The sequence below is a fragment of the Erpetoichthys calabaricus genome, chromosome 4, assembly GCF_900747795.2.
Source record: "Erpetoichthys calabaricus chromosome 4, fErpCal1.3, whole genome shotgun sequence".
NCBI lineage: Eukaryota > Metazoa > Chordata > Cladistia > Polypteriformes > Polypteridae > Erpetoichthys > Erpetoichthys calabaricus.
This window is the reverse complement of record NC_041397.2, coordinates 90,579,498-90,600,146: the sequence shown is the minus strand read 5'-3', so window position 1 is coordinate 90,600,146 and position 20,649 is coordinate 90,579,498.

Genomic DNA, 20,649 nt, shown 5'->3' with positions numbered 1-20,649 from the left:
GTGGCTGAAACTGCTGAGAAAGGCTCTGGTACTCAAAATGCTAACCTGGAGTATTTAGAATTGATAATGGATAGATGACTGTTTTTTGACTGTTAGAAAATTGCCCTTTAATTATTAACATGCTATAGTTCACTTATGCAAATTTGAGATGACAACAAACAGTACAGAAGCTTTTACAAAGGATTTCATTTTCTTTAGATTGAGACCAGACTTATGCTTTTAAAAATTAAATAAATTCATCAGTTTATTTTGCCTTTTTGTCAAGGCACTAAACAAGACTCCATACCTTCCCTTATGACTGAACTACTTAAACATAAAAGTGTCTGTGTTTTGGGAAGGTCGGTGGGCAAGGGCTGTCTGTCAGCTTGGCAAAAATGTAGGCGATTCCTCAAGAGTCTTTAAGTGGTCCAATAAATTAACCTTTGGATTTGTAAAGACACTGGGGTTAGTGTGAAAGCACTGTTTTTCCTGGAGGCGAAAGTCATTTGTATGTTTTACAGAAAGATAGACAAAAGAATATAAGATGTTTTTAAAATGCATGATACAAATCTTAAACAAGATTAATTACCATTCTCAGGGGTAGATGCAAAAATGTGTAGAGCTGTATATACAGAAGTTAAAAAATGAATGAGGTGTTCGTCTTGAGTACTAAAGAAATTCAGCGATTCAAGGACAAATTAATCATGTGTCAGGAAAAAGATTTTCCTAAAACATATGTAGGTGATATTGGTTCATGTCTCAGTGAACAGAGATCGCTTAGCAGCTGACACTTGTTTTCTCCTTTTTAAATAAAAATATTACATTTAAACTATTTTCTGAACATATCCTTAAGGCCTTCTAAAATAGAAAAATATACACATTTTTCATTTTCCATAACAATGGCATATTTGTGTTCTCATTATACAGTATGATTCCAAAATGCCCCTATAAGTGAATGAAAATGGAACATAGCAGATGTTGCTTTACACATTAATCAGAAAGAAGTGATCTCTCAAGACACTTGAGTATGCTTGCGCTGTACATAAAGTACTTGAAAGATAAATGTAATTAATGGAACACTATGCTAAGTTTGATTCTGGCTGGCAAGCTGTTACTGCCGTTGCAGTAATTGTTCTATTCAAAATATTAGCTGAATTTAATAAGTCCAAATTCTCTTTGATCAAATGTTTTGTCCCTGCATTGTTCTCAGCAGATTTTAGCATAATTTTGAAATATATCACTTACAACAAACTCTGAACTCAAAAAAACTCCTCTGTACCAGTTGGAATTTCATATGCAGTATGAAAAGAGTCTCTCCTTGAAGTTCTTTTGGTCCTGGAATTTAAACAAAATGAAAGGGCACATTTTCTGTATTTGTTTTATAACACTGCATTTTCAACATTTAAAATTGAACAAAATGCTGGACCTCAGGCCACTACAGATTTAATGAAGGCAGCACAACAAATGTCCAATTGGCATGTCCCTCTATAGTAATTCATACTCAAGACTCAACTCCACTGGGATTTTGCTTCTGCGCCATAGTGTTCAGGCAGCAGTAGACTAATTATCCTGAATGTTACCTCACCACGGTATCAGAAATGGCACAGCCTGTTCATTAGCCTAGAAAATCATTTAAGCCTAAGTACTTTAACAATCCTGCAGTGACCCCAGTCATCCAGATTCTGCATTCTGTGTTGCCAGTTTTAAGTATAATCGTCAACAGTGAAGTACAGAAGCTGCGGCCTGAAGGTATTATTGAGCCAATTAAGGCATCCTTGTGGATGTTAAACCTTATCAAAGCTGAAAGGAAAAACAGAACTCTGTGTCAATGTGTGGATATTAGAACTGTATCAAAGCCATAATCCTTAACATTGCCTTTTATAGTTGAACTCATCAATCAACCTTTATCAAGGACACTTCCAAGTGGCTTTGAATGCCAACAGCAGGGATCTGCTCACATTTGTTCCCCATGCAGGTATCTTTTCATATACTGTACATGACTGCCTGTTAAACTAGTGACGCTTACCTATTTCGTGCACCATAAAGTGCATCATCTTTTCTGGGTTTTTTGTTGATGTGAATAAAATTATGGTTCATGATCCAAGACACCATTGTTTACTGAAAACACATGCATGAAACTTTCAAAGATCACATTCAACACAACTTCACAGTAAGTGAACTCACATACCTATTCATTGGATTCTGCTTAAGTGCTTATTGCCCCATGCTACTTCATTTAAACATTGTATTTATGCTTCAAATTCTGTTTTATGCTAAATCTCATTTCTGGGAACAATAGCGTATCACAGAAGGTACTTCACAAAGTTACTAGCCTCCTTTTTTTGCCACAAAATTATGAGACTTCTATATGCTCCTTCAGGAAAAATTCGAAAAGGAGGCATTCTTGCTTTAGGATTCATATTATTTGAAGGCCTAAACGAAAATTAAAATTTACCTCAATGCTTTTCCACTGTCTGGCCTGTTTTCACTTAGACAGTATTGATGTTGTTATCTGTGGTGCACTGCCTCAGTGGTGAGAACGTTCCTGCCACTGGGCAGAGGTGAGAAGTCAATACATTTTGCATCTAGTCCTTCTGGTAATGTGACATACTTACCTTTACATTCTCCCACTGTGCACACTATCAGCCTTAATGTTCCCCTTGGGATAACACCACATACTGTTACGTACCTCTGTGCTATTTGTCTTCTTCTTCTTTCAGCTGCTTTCATTAGCGGTCGCTATGGTGGATCATCTTTTTCCATAACCTCCTTTCCTCTTCATCTTCCTCTGTTACATCCACCACCTGCATGTCCTCTCTCACCACATCCATAAACCTTCTCTTAGGCCTTCCTCTTACTTGGCAGTTCCATCCTTAGCATCCTTTTTCCCAATATACTCAGCATCTCTTCTCTGCACATGTCCAAACCAACGCAATCTCGCTTTCTGACTTTGTCTCCAAGCCGTCCAACCTGTGCTGACCCTCTAATGTACTCATTTCTAATCCTGTCCATCCTTGTTATACCCAATGCAAATATTAGCATCTTTAACTATGCTACCTCCAGCTCTGTCTCCTGCTTTCTGGTCAGTACCACCATCTCCAACGCATACAGTATAACACAGCCAGTCTCACAACCATCCTGTAGACTTTCCCTTTCACTCTTGCTGATACCCTTCTGTCACAAATTACTCCTGACACTCTTCTCCACCCACTCCGCCCTGACTGCTCTCTCTTTTTTACCTCTCTGCCACACTCCCCATTACTCTTTACTGTTGATCTCTTTTATTTAAACTCATCCGCCTTTGCCAATTCTACTCCCTACATCCTCACCATTCATCTGACCTCCCTCTCATTCACACACATGTATTCTGTCTTGTTCCTACTGATCTTATTTCTTCTCCTATCTAGAGCATATCTCTAGACAATTTTAGCAAAGGCAAACAATGAGAACTGCAGTATGTTGGCACTGAAAAGTTCAGTGATACTCCAATGGCAAATGAAAACACTGCCGCTAGTTGTACTAATTTTAGTGGTGGGTGTGCTACTATTACTACCATTGAGTGTGCTGGGAAATCTATAGCCACTTGGCCTACAAATATCTATGGATTGGCCAGGTCATGGATGGATGTGTTTGACTCAGTTAGTACTGAAGTTTCCAATTTCTGTTACAGCCAGTAAAAGGCAGCTTTGCAGCTCATTGACACATGGCTAAATAGGATATCGAAAGATGCATGTTTTTTGGCAAAAATGTGCAGACATTTTGGTGATAACCTAAATTAGGATAGATTTACTTGTGAATTCAGAGTCTGGAAAAGCATGCATCAGGTCTATTCAAAAAGTCAAATAAAATTCAGGGACAATATGCTTTGTAAATATACTTCTGAGTGCCTTTATGGGTACAAGGTCAACACACTCTCCACAGATAAGAATTTAAAATATGTAGTTTTTTTTTTTGCTCTTACATATGAAGTTGAGCTCTAGAAAACAAAGAACACAGAACTGGTTGTTCATTAAATTTAGAATTCAGTAGCTCTTAAAGGTCTTTAATCATGCTATGTTTGAAAAAGCAAAAGACAACAATAGTCTTCCCCACACATTACGCCAGACATCATTTACTATCTTTCAATTTGGAATGTCCATGTTATAGACTAGGGGTGGGCAATGCCCTGGGGAGCCACAGTGGCTGCAGGTTTCCATTCCAACCCATTTGCTTAATTAGAGACCAATCCTTGCCAATCTCAGACCTTATTTAATTTTATGGCTTGTTAGTCTGCAATGTTAGGTTCTTATATCATAGATTTTTTTCCTTTCCAAAGATATTCTCCAAATGATTTAAAGCCTAAAACGGATAATCTTCAGTCTGTTACATTTTTCTATTAAGTATTTTATTAATTCAAACAGTGCATGATGAGCACATACGGATGTAAATGAAAAAAAGAAAGGGGAACTGCTGGCTCTTTGTCATTTACATCTTATTGCTAATAAGGAGCCATTAAAACACTGAATGCAGTGGTTTAAGACTGAAATAAGCAATTAAGGGTGGGCAACCTTAACAAGTGAGACCACTAAAATGAAGCATCAAAATATAACTTGAGCAGTAAGTTCTTCTTCATCAGCAATAATTGACTTCTCAGTAAGAAACTGGGTTGGAACAAAAACCTGCAGCCACTGTGGCTCTCCAGGACCGACATTGTCCACCCCTGTTATAGACCAATCTCATCACTGAATAGTGATATTAAGGTATGGCCAGAGTTCTAGCGAAAGAACTGAGAAAGTGCTCCCTATAATAATAAAAGACCACACTAGATTTATTAAATGCAAACAGTTCCCTTGAGGCAGGAAAAAGGTTTATAGTAGTGTGGCATAGTGGTTAAGGCTTTGGACTACAAACCATGAGATTTTGGGTCCAAATCCTGCCACTGTGTGACCATGTATAAGTCACTTCCCCTGCTTGTGATCTAATTGGAAAAATTCCAGAAATGTAACCAATTATATCTAAAACATTGTAAGTCACCTTGGATAAAGGTGTCTGTCACATAGGTAAATGTAATCTTTCAATAAAGTAAAATGATGATGTCTTTTATAACTGCAAATTTGAATTTAGTCCAGATTGTCTCCTGGATCAAAATACTTTATTTTTTTTATGGAAACTAAAAGAGAAGTAATGGAATAAAAAAATCTTTTGAGTGAATGTGGGAATTGTAGGGCAGTTTATTATTACAAATATTGAATATTTCTATGAGATTGATGGGGTTTCTGATTAAACATACTTTTAAATTTCTTAATTCTGTTTCTTTGAAACTTATACTTTATTTTCAGAGTATAACACTTCTCTTACAATGCATATTTTAGAACAAATATAATATTAATTTAAAAATGTGAAGCAGTTGAGTAAATAGTTATATACACCATGAATAACTCTGACATCCCAAGAGTTCCCAAGGGACTCAGAGGCACTATGTCCTCAGGTAAATATAACATTGACACCTCCAGGGGTTAAAAAATGTATTCTTCATTGTTAAATTTTAACTTCCTCACCGAACACTGCTTTTACAGATTATTTATTTAGATTTGGAACTGCACCACACTTTTTTTGGCACACTGTCCTTGGTTTGAATAAATGTACAATGCACTTTGTCCCATTAAGTTGTTTGTGTCCTTATTGTTCTAGTCTATCTTGGTGCATTGCAATTAATGCCCCAGGAAGAGAAAGAGCCCAAGGCTTCAGCACTTTGGACATTACAATGACTCAAAAGATTTCAAGGGTTTTTAAGACATTTTTCTGCAGAGACATTTTTGCTCCTCCACATAAAGTGAACTTTAAAAAAATGTGTGTATAAATGGTTTGTTAGTACAAAAATAATTGCATAACATACAATGACCTGGTCAGTACTAGTAATAACAACAGTTTTTTTTTTATAATTAGCCATATATAAAAAGATCCTTTAAAAAAATTGTCTTTGGATCACATTTTGCAATATATACATTTTCATATTATATGTGAATATAGTGCTGGTTTATGGCATTGTGTGCATCACACATCCAAATCTGCCTTTAAGGACATCCTTTAAAATTCTAAATACTTAAATCAAATAATTTTTAATAAATTAAACCTATCAAGGTGATGGCAAAGAAGAAGATTATAGAAAGATTATTTTGTTTGGCATAAAAAGACCAGTGAAGCAAAACCACAGCTGTTACACAAATGATTAATCAGGTTCTTTGTAGCAGCTGCTGATATTTATTTTTTGACACAGCTGATATTCTATAAATTTAAATGACAGCTTGATTTTACAACAAACACTTGGGCTTTGTGCGTGAACAAATGCTGATAATTGCAATGTGTTACTTTTTTAAAAATGTAACTAGTTTAAATGAAATTGAATAAAGTCAGCTTGAATTCTGAGATGGTGGAATTTTTGTTTGAGTCATAATAAATGTGTTTTAATTTGATTAGACCTGTTGCTTACTTTGCACTTTTCAATTCTATGTCCTGGAAACTCCATACCCTGTTTAACTGTCCCAAACCCATACTGAACATTGTATTCATTTGATACATTTTGGCTTTTCCTAATTTTATGAGAACTGCTTATAAACATGTTTCAGAAGTCCTCTATGGAAAATTGTACATGCTGTAAATTCTGTTTAGGGCCTTCGTGACCCAAGCTATAAAACACAATTACAGGCAATGGGTTTTTATATATTTTGATTCTCTGATTTTTATTCATGACGACATATTTGGGAAGATGACAGTGCAGCAGCCATAATGAATGTTTGAGATAGGTGGATTCAGCAATGCCTCCATTCTGCAGCCTATGCTGATATGTAACTATCAACAGATGTCTGGTACCTTTCAGAGGCAAATGTTCCTTTAAGTGGTAATTGCCCGGAAACTATTCAAAATATAGCATAAAAATATGGGCAGCTTGTGATGCAAAATCCATCTTTATTTTGAATATGTAAATACACACAGGAAAAACTCCAGTCAGAGCATTTGATAACAATCAGGGTATCAGGGTTTTATCTTTGAAGTGACTATAAACAAATTCTTTTATTTCTTATACTTTACTGAAGGAATTATGGAAAAGATAGCTTTCAATGTTGGGAATAATAAGAAAGAAGGAGGCAAAGCTTCCACAAGTACTTATTGAAATAAAGACAAGGAATGTTAAATAATTGATACAAATGAGACTGCATTGTGCTGTTCCAAGAAAAACAAAAACGTCTTTCAGATTTGTGAAATGCATAAATATTAATAGTAAGCAACTTGAAGGACAGAAAGCCTGACAGAAAGGCAAAACTGAGGTAAACTACTTTCTGCCTACAGCTTCTGGTGAAAGAATGCCCACTGGCCCATTAAGCCAAAATTAGTATTATGTGTGGAGGAAACCAGGCACTGATATCACCTGTGCAATTCAATTTCTATGTTGAAGCATTGTGGTGGCAGCATTTTTCTATGGAGTTGCCTTTCAGTGGTAGGGAAAGGGAGACTAAAAAGTACTGAGGGAAAGCTGAACAGAGAAAAATGCAGACATATCCTTAAGGAAAACACACTGCAGACCGTTCTGGACCTGAAACTGGGTTGAAGGTTCACCTTCCAGCAGTACAATGACTCTAAGCTCAAAGAAAAGACAACTGAGGCCTGGCTTGAGGGCATCCCCGAATATATCCTCGAGTTGCCCATCCAAAGCATGAACTTGAACCCAATTAAACATCTAAGGAGAACCCTGAAAATAGCTGTCAAACAACGGCCTCCATCCAACCTGACATACTTTATGAGGACGTACAGAGATAAATGGCAGAAAATATCCAAATACAGCTGGTTGCATCATACCTTCAGGCTGTAATCGCTGCTAAAGGTGCCTCAACTAAGTACTGAGTAATGAGTCTGATTACTTTGTCATTGTGATTGTGTGAATTTACAAAAATGTATAAAATTTTTGAGGTATTGAGAGTTGCTTGATGTGGGTAAAAATAATTTAATTAATTGAATACAAGGCTGCAACATAGCAAAATGTCAAAATAGTGAAGGGATGTGAATATTTTGGAATCCTCAAACCATCTGCCTCTCTTGTAAAAATTTAAATTTTACTTCAATGTTGGTTCCTCCCCTCCAGCATTGCCAGCAGGCCTAGGAACTTTTTTGAAGCATCTAACTTCTTTTTGAGTAATTAAGCTTCAGCTTTATGTTGAGATGGAAAGAATTATATTAATTCTTTCCACCCCAATGTAAGAGACGACAATATAAGACAAGAGTTTTATGACAAGATATGAGGATTATTTATATCTCTCTGACTGACCCAGACAACCTGACTACAGATCCAAATTATATGAAGAAACTCATCAAAAACTTCAAAAGACTTTGCTGGACAGTTATCTTATCAAAACATCTTGACTATACACTGTTCACCTTTCCCACTAAATGAACCTTAGCTTGGAGAGGTCTATTAACTTTTTATATTTAAGATGACCCACTTAAAGGTTTTTTAATTCTATAAATTATAAAGAAAAAATGGAAAGTACAAGAGAAAAATATGTTAATAAAGATAAATACAGGTAAAATTCCATTACAACGAATATCTTTACAACAAAATTTTCATTACAACGAAGTATTTTTATGGTCCTGAAAGTTTCCCCATATGACACGAGTCTATATAAATCTTGTTACTATGAAATACATTCAGCAGATACTTTCATTGCAATGAATTGCCCAAAAGATCTTGAAATGCCTGAATGAATCATCCACTGAGCATTTAGCTCTGTTATCACAGCTTAGTTGTGCACAACAATTCCCAAACAGAAACATTGTAAAAAATTTTTTTCTTTCTTTGAACTTTCCTCGTACTGTTTTTTGCTGTTTTTGTTTTCGGTGGTTTTCAGTGATACCTTTTGCTTATTGCTCGTCAACAATTGAAAAACATCCATTGGAATTTAAATCTTTGTCACCCTCCTATAGAAACGGCAGACACGAAAAAACGATAGCAGTTCATATTAGAAAAAAAAAAATCAAAATTTTTGTGGCTCTCAATTCCGGCAAAAAGAAAAAAAGACGTTGCCAGTGAATTCGAAATTTCGCCATCGGCACTGTTAACTTTCTTGAAAGACCAAGCAAAAAATGAAGAACAATCTCTGGTTGCAAACGTATGTGAACTGCTGCATTTGAAGATGTTGAAAAAAGCAGTTTTGTGTGGTTCAGTGATGCTCATTCAAGTATCATGCCTATTAATGCGCCACTCATTCAAGAAAATGCAAGGTTTCTAAACTGTCTTGGGACCTCCCCCAACTGGACAACATGCCGAAGAGCGTCCCGAAGCGCAATCATCACATCTGTGGAAGACTATTTATCCATTGCCGGGGCAACACCAGGCTCACAGCTCTGCTACGGCTCGCCACCAAAGCAAACAGAAAAGATCTCAATGGGTGATGCAAGGAACAGTATTACTTGGCCACTAACCTGCCTGCTACTATAAGAGATGCCCCTTCGGTCTCAGCTTTGAAATCCCGGCTGAAGACTCACTACTTCAGTTTAGCATATCCTGACTAGAGCTGCTGATTAACTGTACAGACTGCATCTCTGTTGTTAGTCATTAGCACTTAAACATAAGTAACTTGACAGTTATAATTGTATAATAACCCTCACTTATTCTGTTTTTCTTCTCGGTACTCAAATGTGGCACTTGGTGCCATGGCCCACCTGCCAAGTTGTTTTGCCTGCCTAAGGAAAAGTCATCCCAGATGGAGGATCACAGGAAAGAGGGGTCCTTTCATCGGATCGGCTGGCCCAGCACTGTTTCAGCCGTGGAATGGCCAAATGGGGGAGGCAGCTTGAAGGATGAGGTCTCCAGGACTCTACACAAATCCAAATCTTATTATGGGATATATCATCTACTGTTAAATTCTGCTCTGTACTTCTAAAATTTATATTTTTTATTTCTTACTATATTGAGAAACTGTTCTGTTCTGTGTACTGCATTGTATTGTATTGACCCCCTTCTTTTGACACCCACTGCACGCCCAACCTACCTGGAAAAGGGTCTCTCTTTGAACTGCCTTTCCCAAGGTTTCTTCCATTTTTTTCCTACAAGGTTTTTTTGGGAGTTTTTCCTTGTCTTCTTAGAGAGTCAAGGCTGGGGGGCTATCAAGAGGTAGGGCCTGTTAAAGCCCATTGCGGCACTTCCTGTGTGATTTTGGGCTATACAAAAATAAACTATATTGTATTGTATTGTAACCTAGCCACAACCCTGCCTGACTGCTGTGTCTGTGTATAGGAGTGGCAGATCACGCTACAATAAATAACCCTGCTGTTCCTGTTTCAAACTGAATAAAGCTGGTTTTGCTAAAGTACTGAGACTCAGCCTTGTGTTTTGGGGAGCAAGACAGGGACTTATAGCGCAACCATGACCTTTTAGGATTTGCTTCTGTGGGGCTTCACTGCAGTGCTGTGAGCCTGCTGTTGCCCTGCCCTGGCAACAGACAATCTTCCACAGACACAGCCATCGTGCTTCGGGATGCACTTCAGAGTGTTGTTCCCGTGGGGTGGTGGGGGTTCATAAAAGAGTTCAGAAACCTCACAATATGAAGAAGAAGAAAAGGATGATTTGACTTCTGATTGATAACTGTGCTGCCCACAACATGCTTCCACATTTAGATAATGTTTGTTGAATTCCTCTCACCCAATTGCACAGCAATGCTTCAGCCATTGTATTTGGGAATCATTTGCACCCTGAAGGTGTATTATTGCAAGGAAATTCTGAGGAAAATTCATGTCAGCATAACTTGTAGACAGGAGGAGATTAAAATTAACGTGAAAGAAGCTATTGAAATGATTGCAAATGCCTGGACGCAAGTTAAAGAAAGCACTATAGCGATAAACACAGAATCTCATTATTATGAAATTTTCATTACAACAAAATATTTTTTAGGTCCCTGGCAGTACGGAACTTTACCTGTATTAACAAAGTAACCAGAGTTCATAACATACCCCCCTTCTAAAGCATTAACCCTGGATGTGCACAGCATGTTCCTTGGCAAAAAAAATGCAATAAACAAGGGGCATGAATACCATTAGAAAGTTTTCCAAAGGAACCCAAGACTTTTTTTGAGTCATACCCTTACCAGTGCATCAGACAAATAGAATTTACAATCAAAGAGCTGGCTACACAGCTCAACTTAGAAGTCGGGTGAGAATGGCCTTGGTAAGAAAGGTGACCCACAAACCTGATGGTCAGTCTGGCTGAGCTACAGAGAATATGTGTGGAGGTGAGAGAAACTTCCAGATTGACAACTGCCACTGCAACACACCACTAATCTAGGCTTTATGGAAGAGTTGCTGAACAACACATGAACATTTACAAGATGGCACCTAAAGTACTCCTAGACTATGAGACACATAGTAAGGCTGTAATCACTATCAAAGGTGTTTCAACTAAGATTTGTCCAAAGGATCTGAATAGTTGTGTTCATGTTATATTTCATTTTTTATATTTGTAATCAATTTTCAAAATTCAAAAATTCTAAAGACCTGTTTTTTCTTTGTCATTTTGGGGTATCGAGTGTTTCTTGATGAGAAGGAAAGTGAATTTAAATGATTTTAACATAAGGCTACAACATAACAAAATGTGGAAAAAGTGAAGGGGTTTAAATATTTCCTGAAAGGCTGAAGGCACTGTATATATATATATATATATATATATATATATATATATATATATATATATATAAATATATATTTAGAAGATTGGGGCACCAGCATCACCCCGTTTAATGAATATATTAACATGCACTGGCACATTGGTTCTTTTCTCGCACCACTGGTTGTGTGACATCTTGAAGTTGATTGCCATTGGGTATTTAGGATGAGTCAACCAAGTCTGGAGTTATGTGACTTGGTTAATTTCATTGAACTCCATATTGAATTCTTAGCCTCTTCCCACATATGTTTTCTTTCTGGTTAGACCCAGAAACAAACAGGTGTTTCTTTTCCTTCGTATATGACAAAACATTGTGAACACTTACACAAACCTATAAATACATAAAGTATGTGTATTTACTCTCTATATATGTGAATATGTTGAATTCAATAGGTGATATTGTTGAAAGCGTAGTGCTATCAGTAGTGTGCTGGAAGCACTGTATGTGAGAAATGTACAATTGTAAGAGGACTTTTAACTTGTATTTCTTTGGATGTTAAATGTCATGTCAGGTGAATTTGGAACTCTATAAGTATTGCTCTGAGTGTCCCCACCTAGGTTTGGTTTCTTCCCTGCACCTTATGCTGCTAAGCTAGGCCTCAACCCATTACAACCATGAATTATGATCAAGTTGGTTTAAAAGTTATGTTCAGTTAGATATATTCTTAATAAGAACACTTCCAATTATGAGCCCAACTATGTATACATTATTTACTTTGATTGTAAATCTGACCACTACGTAGCGTCCATTATTTTTTGTTGTGTGATGTAATGCTTCTTTATAAAGTTGCCCTGCATCATATACATGTCATATACTATACTAACACCACATACATATCTCACTAATACTGTAACACTTCCTATACTTGGCATTATCCAGAACCCTAAACATAAGTGGTAAAAACCACCAAATGAACAAAAAGGAATTTATTAAACATAAAGATGGGTTAAAAGTAGTAAAATGAGAGTTGGTCTTGTCCGTTATGGGAGATGGACGTCTGAAGTGGCTTTATTTTTTCTCTTATTTCTTATTATCCCGAGGTATCCTGTATTTACCCAACCCGAGGAGTTCTACTACAGTATATAAACATGAGCAACAAGAAAGGGGATAAGAAAGAAATGGAAAAGAAACCTAGAGCTACATCCAAGTATAGACAGGCATCAAGTCCAAGTGCAAGGTATGGCCTTTCAGAGACTGACTGGAACAGGCAGGCAAAATCACAGACTTCCCAGGACCCTGCTCCACTGTGTCATCTCCAGTCAAGACCGAAAATGGGAGCAAACGTGCAAATGATGCAGGTCACGATAGCTCACCGATTCCAGAAGATCACTTGAAACTGGAGATGGCCTTGCAGTCTGCGCTTTCATCTACTCCTCACGAGCAGGAAGCATCGGCTGTAACGGGGATTGCCCCTTCACCCGCAGAGCATGAAAGCCGAAATGATCTGTCTGAACTGAAGGTAATGATCGCCACGGCCATAAATGAGCTCAAGAAAAACATTCAGAAAAATACAAAGAAAGAAAGCGAGAAGACAAACGAGAAGCTCTGGCTGGAGCTGCAAAAGCTGCGGCAGGATAATAAAGACCTGGAAAAAACGTATATATAATCGCTTTAATGCCGCCTTTAAAGGTATGTTGCGGAAAACTGAGGAACACATTCAGGAAAATGCGTCCAAACTGAGAACACTTACCGATCAGCTGGAAGACGTTAAGCAGACATACACGACTTGAACTGAAACAACTAAATATTTGGCATCTACCGCCAATGGAAAAGCTACAGCTGCGAATTCCAAATGCAAAAAAGCTCTGAGACTGACTTGCGGCTCTGGAAGATGAATGCAGAAGGAATAATATTAGAATCAAAGGTCTATCTGAGCAGAGCCGGCCTTAGAGCCAAGCGAACGAAGCGACCGCTTCGGGCCCACAGCTGGAGGGGGCCCACTGCACCCAAGGTTTTTTTTTTCCTGTGATGCAACGCTGCTACGGAGGGCCCAATGGAGCAACAGACTCCTTCACTCCAACCCTCTATTACTAATTTTTTATATATATAATTCATGGGCAACATATTCCATCACCTAATTACTCCATGTGGACATCTCCACTCGGCACTCCAATCTTCATTATGCTTCTCTCAGGCCCGCGCGCCTGTTGCCGCCTCCACGGCTCATCTGTGCCTCTGTCCTCAGTAGGTGGCCACTTACACTTCAGTCAGGGCTGCTCCGCTGCACTGCATTCTCGACAGATCATAAAAGGGGCCCTTCTCTTCGTAAAGCCATCACTTTCCTTCATATCAATATATTTCCATTTTGTTAGAAAGAACATCTTGTAGACAGTAGTTAGGCCTTGCCGAATTTCCACAGTTTGAAATTATTGTATTCCAAATATCTTCAGTTCCACCGCCAAAGAAATATCAATCAGGTGCTCATAAACGTAAAGAAAAAGCAGCGAAAGATGAATTCTTTGCTACCCAAAAACAAGCTTTAAAACCGAATAAAAATGTAAGAACAAAATAATGTGGATCTCATCTTCATAAAATAAAAAAAATATATAAAAAATATAAAAAGCAAAAAAAAAGTGCTTGGCCAAGCTATTTACCTCCACGTGCTGCCTGGTGGAAACAGCAAAAGCTGGCTAAAATGCAGCTTTATCTGTTAATATATTGTCACTAAAGACATTTATGCTGGCCTACTACGTCCTCCATCACTCATACCCTTTACTCCGGGCCTTGTATGGAGTGGTGGCTCTGAGGCTAGGGATATGCCCTGGCAATCGGAAGGTTGCCGGTTCGAATCCCGTAAATGCCAAAAGGTACTCTGCTCTGTTGGGCCCTTCAGCAAGGCCCTTAACCTGCAATTGCTGAGCGCTTTGAGTAATGAGAAAAGCGCTATATAAATGCAAAGAATTATTATTATTATTATTATTATTGTACGACAGTCTGCGCTGACAGCCTGCGAATTTGGCTCCTGTCAGAGTGTTATGGTTACGGTTGTCAGTGTCAAACGGAAATCGTCAAAAAGTGATGGTTGTAGATGCAGGGAAAACGCATTTCTGCAGCTCAGAATGCTGGAAATCCCATGGCGGCCGGAGCTCTGCCCCGGACCCCCTAGCTGCAAGGGTCGGGCCCCGGCCCGAAATTGTCTAGGGCTGGCTCTGATCTGAGAATCGTGAAAGTCCAAACCCAGTGAAACTTGTAGCTGAACTATTCTCAAAAATAATTGGAGAGGACTTTAAATCAGATACCAAGATTGCGACAGCTTATTGCATACATGAATCAAATACCTCTAAACCTAGGACTCTAATTGTTTGCTTCGAGAGATTACAATTTAAGCTTAAACTAATGTCCTTTCTCAGACAGAAACAAGAAATTATATTTGAAAATAACCACATTCGTAATTTCCCTGATTTCTCACCCTCAACAGCTGCTAAACGTGCCGCTTTTTAATGTTGTAAAAACATTAAAAAAATTTTAAAAAAATATAAAAAATTTATAAAAGATTTTATAAAAAATAACATTAAAAAGTGGTTACAGAAAGCCGATATCAGATACAGCCTCATGTATACTGCCAAACTGAAAGTGGATATTCAAGACAAATATTACATCTTCTCGACCACAGAAGAAGCAGAAAAGGAGTTAAGAAAGCTGATGCCAAAAATGTTTTGAAATACGATAGTGAGTTGCATCCTGTCATGGCATGGCAAGAAGATATTACCTGCTGTCTGATCCACTTGCAGCAATACGGGTACCATAATTATACATCCTTTTTTCATCTCGGCCACTTTCTGTTTATGTTTTAATTACAGTTATATGCATATGTGTGGAAGAAATTAAAATAGTAAAAAAAAAAAAAAAAAAAACTAAAGGAAACTGTTTAACATTATACCCTTGGTTTATTGTTATTGTTATTATTGCATTAGGGTTTACTATGCTTATCCAGGGCCACTTTTTAACACCATTCCCTGGATTTATTATCTTAATATTTCAAGACTGTCAAAGATTATATTTTATGCATATAGTATTTAGACTTTATCGGCAATAGATATCTCTACTTTTTAATCCTCAGATGCCACTGCTGGGGGGGCTTGTTTTGTTTTGGATGTGCTCCGTCTCTAGGTATGTCAGAGGACTGGGATTTTCTGAAGTGGGGTCCAGCCTCACTTGGGGAGGCAAAATGGGGGGGGTGGGGGATAAGAAGGGCGACAGAAAGAGAGCAAACTATATCTAATCTATCCTTTTAATCCTTATAATTATAATTACCAATGCAACAATAGGCTGCATGGCAATAACTCGTGGGAAAATTGGAAATTAAGGTTAAAGCTGTCTCACTTCCAGTTAAGACTACAAAATGACATCAAAAATTCAGAATCAATATCTCCATGATGGGGCAGTTAACTTTGTGGCACAGTGGGTAGCGCTGCTGCCTCGCAGTTGGGAGATCTGGGGACCTGGGTTCACTTCCCGGGTCCTCCCTGCGTGGAGTTTGCATGTTCTCCCCGTGTCTGCGTGGGTTTCCTCCGGGTGCTCTGGTTTCCTCCCACAGTCCAGAGACATGCAGGTTAGGTGGATTGGTGATTCTAAATTGGCCCTAGTGTGTGCTTGGTGTGTTTGTGTGTGTCCTGCGGTGGGTTGGCACCCTGCCCAGGTTTGGTTCCTGCCTTGTGCCCTGTGTTGGCTGGGATTGGCTCCAGCAGACCCCCGTGACCCTGTATTCGGATTCAGCGGGTTGGAAAATGGATGGAAAGTATTTTCTCACCTAACAGGTCTAAACGCTAAAATAGTATTTTTACAAGAGACCCACTTACTAAGCAAGGATCAGTTCCGGCTGCAAAAAGACTGGACTGGCCAAATGTTCCATTCCAGCTTTACAAAGAAAACTAGAGGTGTGGGAATTCTCATACATTGAACAGACTCATTTGTAGCATCAGATATAGTATCTGATCCTGAAGGGAGATATGTGATTGTCATGGGCAATTTATTTAACTGCAAAGAGATTTTGATAAATGTTTATGCACCCAATGTGGATGATAGAGAATTCATGCAAAACATATTTACATCCATTCCCAATATGAACACTCATAAAATTTTAATGGCTGGGGACTTTAACTGTGTTGTAAATACACTCTTAGATAGTTGTCATCACCCCTGTGACAGGAGACCTAACACTGCAAAGACAATTACACAGTTTGTTTGTTACAGTTTGTAACTCTTGCTACTCAAGAATTGATTATTTCCATCCATCCATTTTCCAACCCGCTGAATCCGAGCACAGGGTCACGGGGGTCTGCTGGAGCCAATCCCAGCCAACACAGGGCACAAGGCAGGGAACCAATCCCGGGCAGGGTGCCAACCCACCGCAGGACACACACAAACACACCAAGCACACACTAGGGCCAATTTAGAATCGCCAATCCACCTAACCTGCATGTCTTTGGACTGTGGGAGGAAACCGGAGTGCCCGGAGGAAACCCACGCAGACACGGGGAGAACATCTTGCAAGTATGACGTTATTGTTATTTCTGACCATGCCCAACTGATCTTGGAGCTAAAATCAGTATGCTTCGCATACTCATCTCACAGATGGCATCTTAACACTAGAATTACCAGAGCCTACGAAAAAACTCGTAGATCCGGTCCACCTTAAGTCGCTTCTTAAATCCATTCGCACCTCTCCGCCAGCGTCTTTTGTCATCTAAATGTGCTAATAAACACAAGCTGCAAGCAGCCGGCTATTCCATTCCCCCACCGACTTAGAATGTGCATGAACTTCTCCCAGCTCATGCCTTGATTGATTATCTGGGAGTGAAGTGGAGTTTTAGAGTGGAAATAATAAATCGTTATTTGGAACACATGCATTTCATGTGTGTTTCTACAGTAATCTGTGTAAACACATTGTTAAAACAGAAACTTTTTCATATTTCAGTAATAAATGTTACAAAATGTAGGCATAAACTATAAAATGTGTGAAGCCTGAAGCCCAAAGATCAAATAAACACTTTCACAAAAGGTTCAAGAATGATACAATAGCTTCTGTGGCGTAATGCTAAGATTTGCTGACTCAGAGCGAAACAGGCTTGCCGTGCCTCAGAGATCCAAGTTCGATTCCATGCATGGGGAGAAAATGTTTTTTTTTTTTTTTTTAACCTTCGCCGCTCTGCCTGCCTGAACTCCCTGCCTATCTAAATAGTAATAACAGTAATTTTATTATTATATAGCAGCTTTCCTGTCTGCCTATCATATAGTGCCTTTCCTTCCTATCTATCTATATATCTATCCCATTGGCTATTTTTTTATATATCTATAATACAGTGCCTATGGGGTGCCAAACAACAATTACAATGATTTTCGGAATATATAAAGTCATAACCGAATATATAAAGCTATTCCTGAATATATAAAGTCAGCATCAGAATATATAAAATCATTCCTGAATATATAAAGTCAGCGTCGGAATATATAAAGTCACTCCCGAATATATAAAGTCAAAGCCTGATTATATAAAGGCAGTGTCAGAATATATAAAGTCATTACCGAATATATAAAGTCAGTGTCAGAATATATAACCTCATTCCTGAATATATAAATTTAAAGTCAGATTATATTGATATTGATTGAAACGACTCAGGCATATTTTTAGTAAACTCAATGAGTCCCTAATACAATGTAATGAACTAAGATAACAAAAACATCTTCAGAAAATTATTAAAAAAAAACCCCACTGTTCAGTTAATTTATTCAAAATGATGTATGTGGCCGGCATTTTGAACACTATTTTTATTTATTCTTTTTGTATGGGTGCATTTTTGGATGAACCTCACAAGCCCAATCGACTCTGAGTGGCTTCTGTCGAAGTTTACCTTTCACTAGTACGAGTGAAATGACAAGTACGGAAATTTTATATATTCGGGAATATTTATATATTCTGACGCTGACTTTATATATTCAGGAATGACTTTATATATTCGGTTATGACTTTATATATTCCGAAAATCATTGTAATTGCCTGTTTGGCACCCCATAGACACTGTATTATAGATATATAAAAAAACAGCTAAGGGGATAGATATATAGATAGATAGGAAGGAAAGGCACTATATGATAGGCAGACAGGGAAGCTGCTATATAATAATAAAATTACTGTTATTACTATTTAGATAGACAGGGAATTCAGGCAGGCAGAGCGGCGAAGGTTAAAAAGAAAAAAAAAAAACAAACATTTTCGCCCCCTGCAGGGAATCGAACTTGGATCTCTGAGGCACGGCAAGCCTGTTTCGCTCTGAGTCAGCAAATCTTAGCGTTACGCCACAGAAGCTGTTGTAGCATTCTTGAACCTTTCCATACCAAATAACAATCTATTATTTCCACTCAAACTCCACTTCACTCCCAGATAATCAATCAAGGCATGAGCTGGGAGAAGTTGGTGTACGTTCTAAGTTGGTGGGGGGATGGAATAGCCGGCTGCTTGCAGCTTGTGTTTATCAGCACATTTAGATGACAAAAGACGCTGGCGGAGAGGTGCGAATGGATTTAAGAAGCAATTTAAGGTGGGCCAGATCTACGAGTTTTTTTAACCCACTTCTATTAGCAGACGAGAACTGTACAGAATTTATATCAGAACAAATCAGTTTCTTTCCTAACCCATTTACAGCTGTGTTTGGTGTTCTTCCAGATGGGCTTAAAGTGGAGAAGGACAAGCAAACTGTGATTGCCTTTACAATTCTATTGTCACACAGACTTATTTTGCTAAACTGGAAGAATCCTAACTCTCCTCTTTTAAGTCAGTGGGTAACTGATGTTTTATATTATTTGAAATTGGAAAAAATCTAATTCTCACTTAGAGGATCTGTGCAGAACTTTTTCAAAACCTGGCAGGACCTAATCAATGACATTTTAGATTAAGCTCTTAAAGCACTGAGGAAGCATATTCTCTTCCCATTTCTTTTTCTTCTCTATTTATTTTTATCCACCTATTAAACTCATCAATTTATTTATTATTACTAGCTTTAAGTTTTACACCGTTGGTCATGCTCTCTTTCTCAGGGGCGGGGGTTGATTTGTTTTCAATCCTAATTTTTGTAAAAATTGATCTGTTTGTATGGAATGATTACAATAAAATCAATAAAATTAAAAAAGGAGTAAAATTAGATCTCTAATGGAATTCTTCATTTTTTTCTTTCTAGAAAACTAACATTTTATGCTTCTGTAACAGTAACATATGGCAGTCATTTAACCAAAACCTTATGATAGATATTTATAGTATCCTGTTATGAAACTAAAGTTTGAATTTTGCCAAATGATTATTTTTATTTATTACAGTATGTGTTTACAACCTTAAAGAAGTTAACTGAGTGGAAATCACTTGACACCTATTTGAATATTATACAAACCATCTGGACTCTCTCGGCCTTTAGCATGCACTTTTGGGAATTGAAGGAGAGTTTGGCTCATGCTGTGTTCTGTATGGGTGATTTTGGTGCTTTGTGCAATTGTGCATTGCATTAATTGAGTTAAATAAAAAGGGCAGGTAATTAGTCAGTCATTCATGCAGAAAACAGAACAGTGGCTTATAAGCATGGACTGCTAAATGCACTGAGGCACAGTAACAGTTTCTCTTCTGTTGTTCTGTACTAATCAGTGACAGGTAGTAGCGAGGTTTGGGCAGGTCAAATTGTAAGCCATATGGTGAAAGCAAAACAAATCTAATAAGCAATAAGCAGGATCACTTTAGAGATGTGTCCGTAAATAATAGCAATTTAGAAGAGGCAAGAAATTGAAATAGCCAACTTAAACTTTAGAGTTTACAGCAAAACATTTGTGTGATTGAATATGAATTTGTGAATTGTGGATGTTACTTTTTCTGACAAAAATAATTCACAGATTTTTTTATTACCTAACTGTAAAAAAAGATTTCTTGTTTATAAGGTGTTACCCACATTTCCTGTGTGATAACTAAGTAACATATTTTAGTGTTCAAGCAAATATGGGT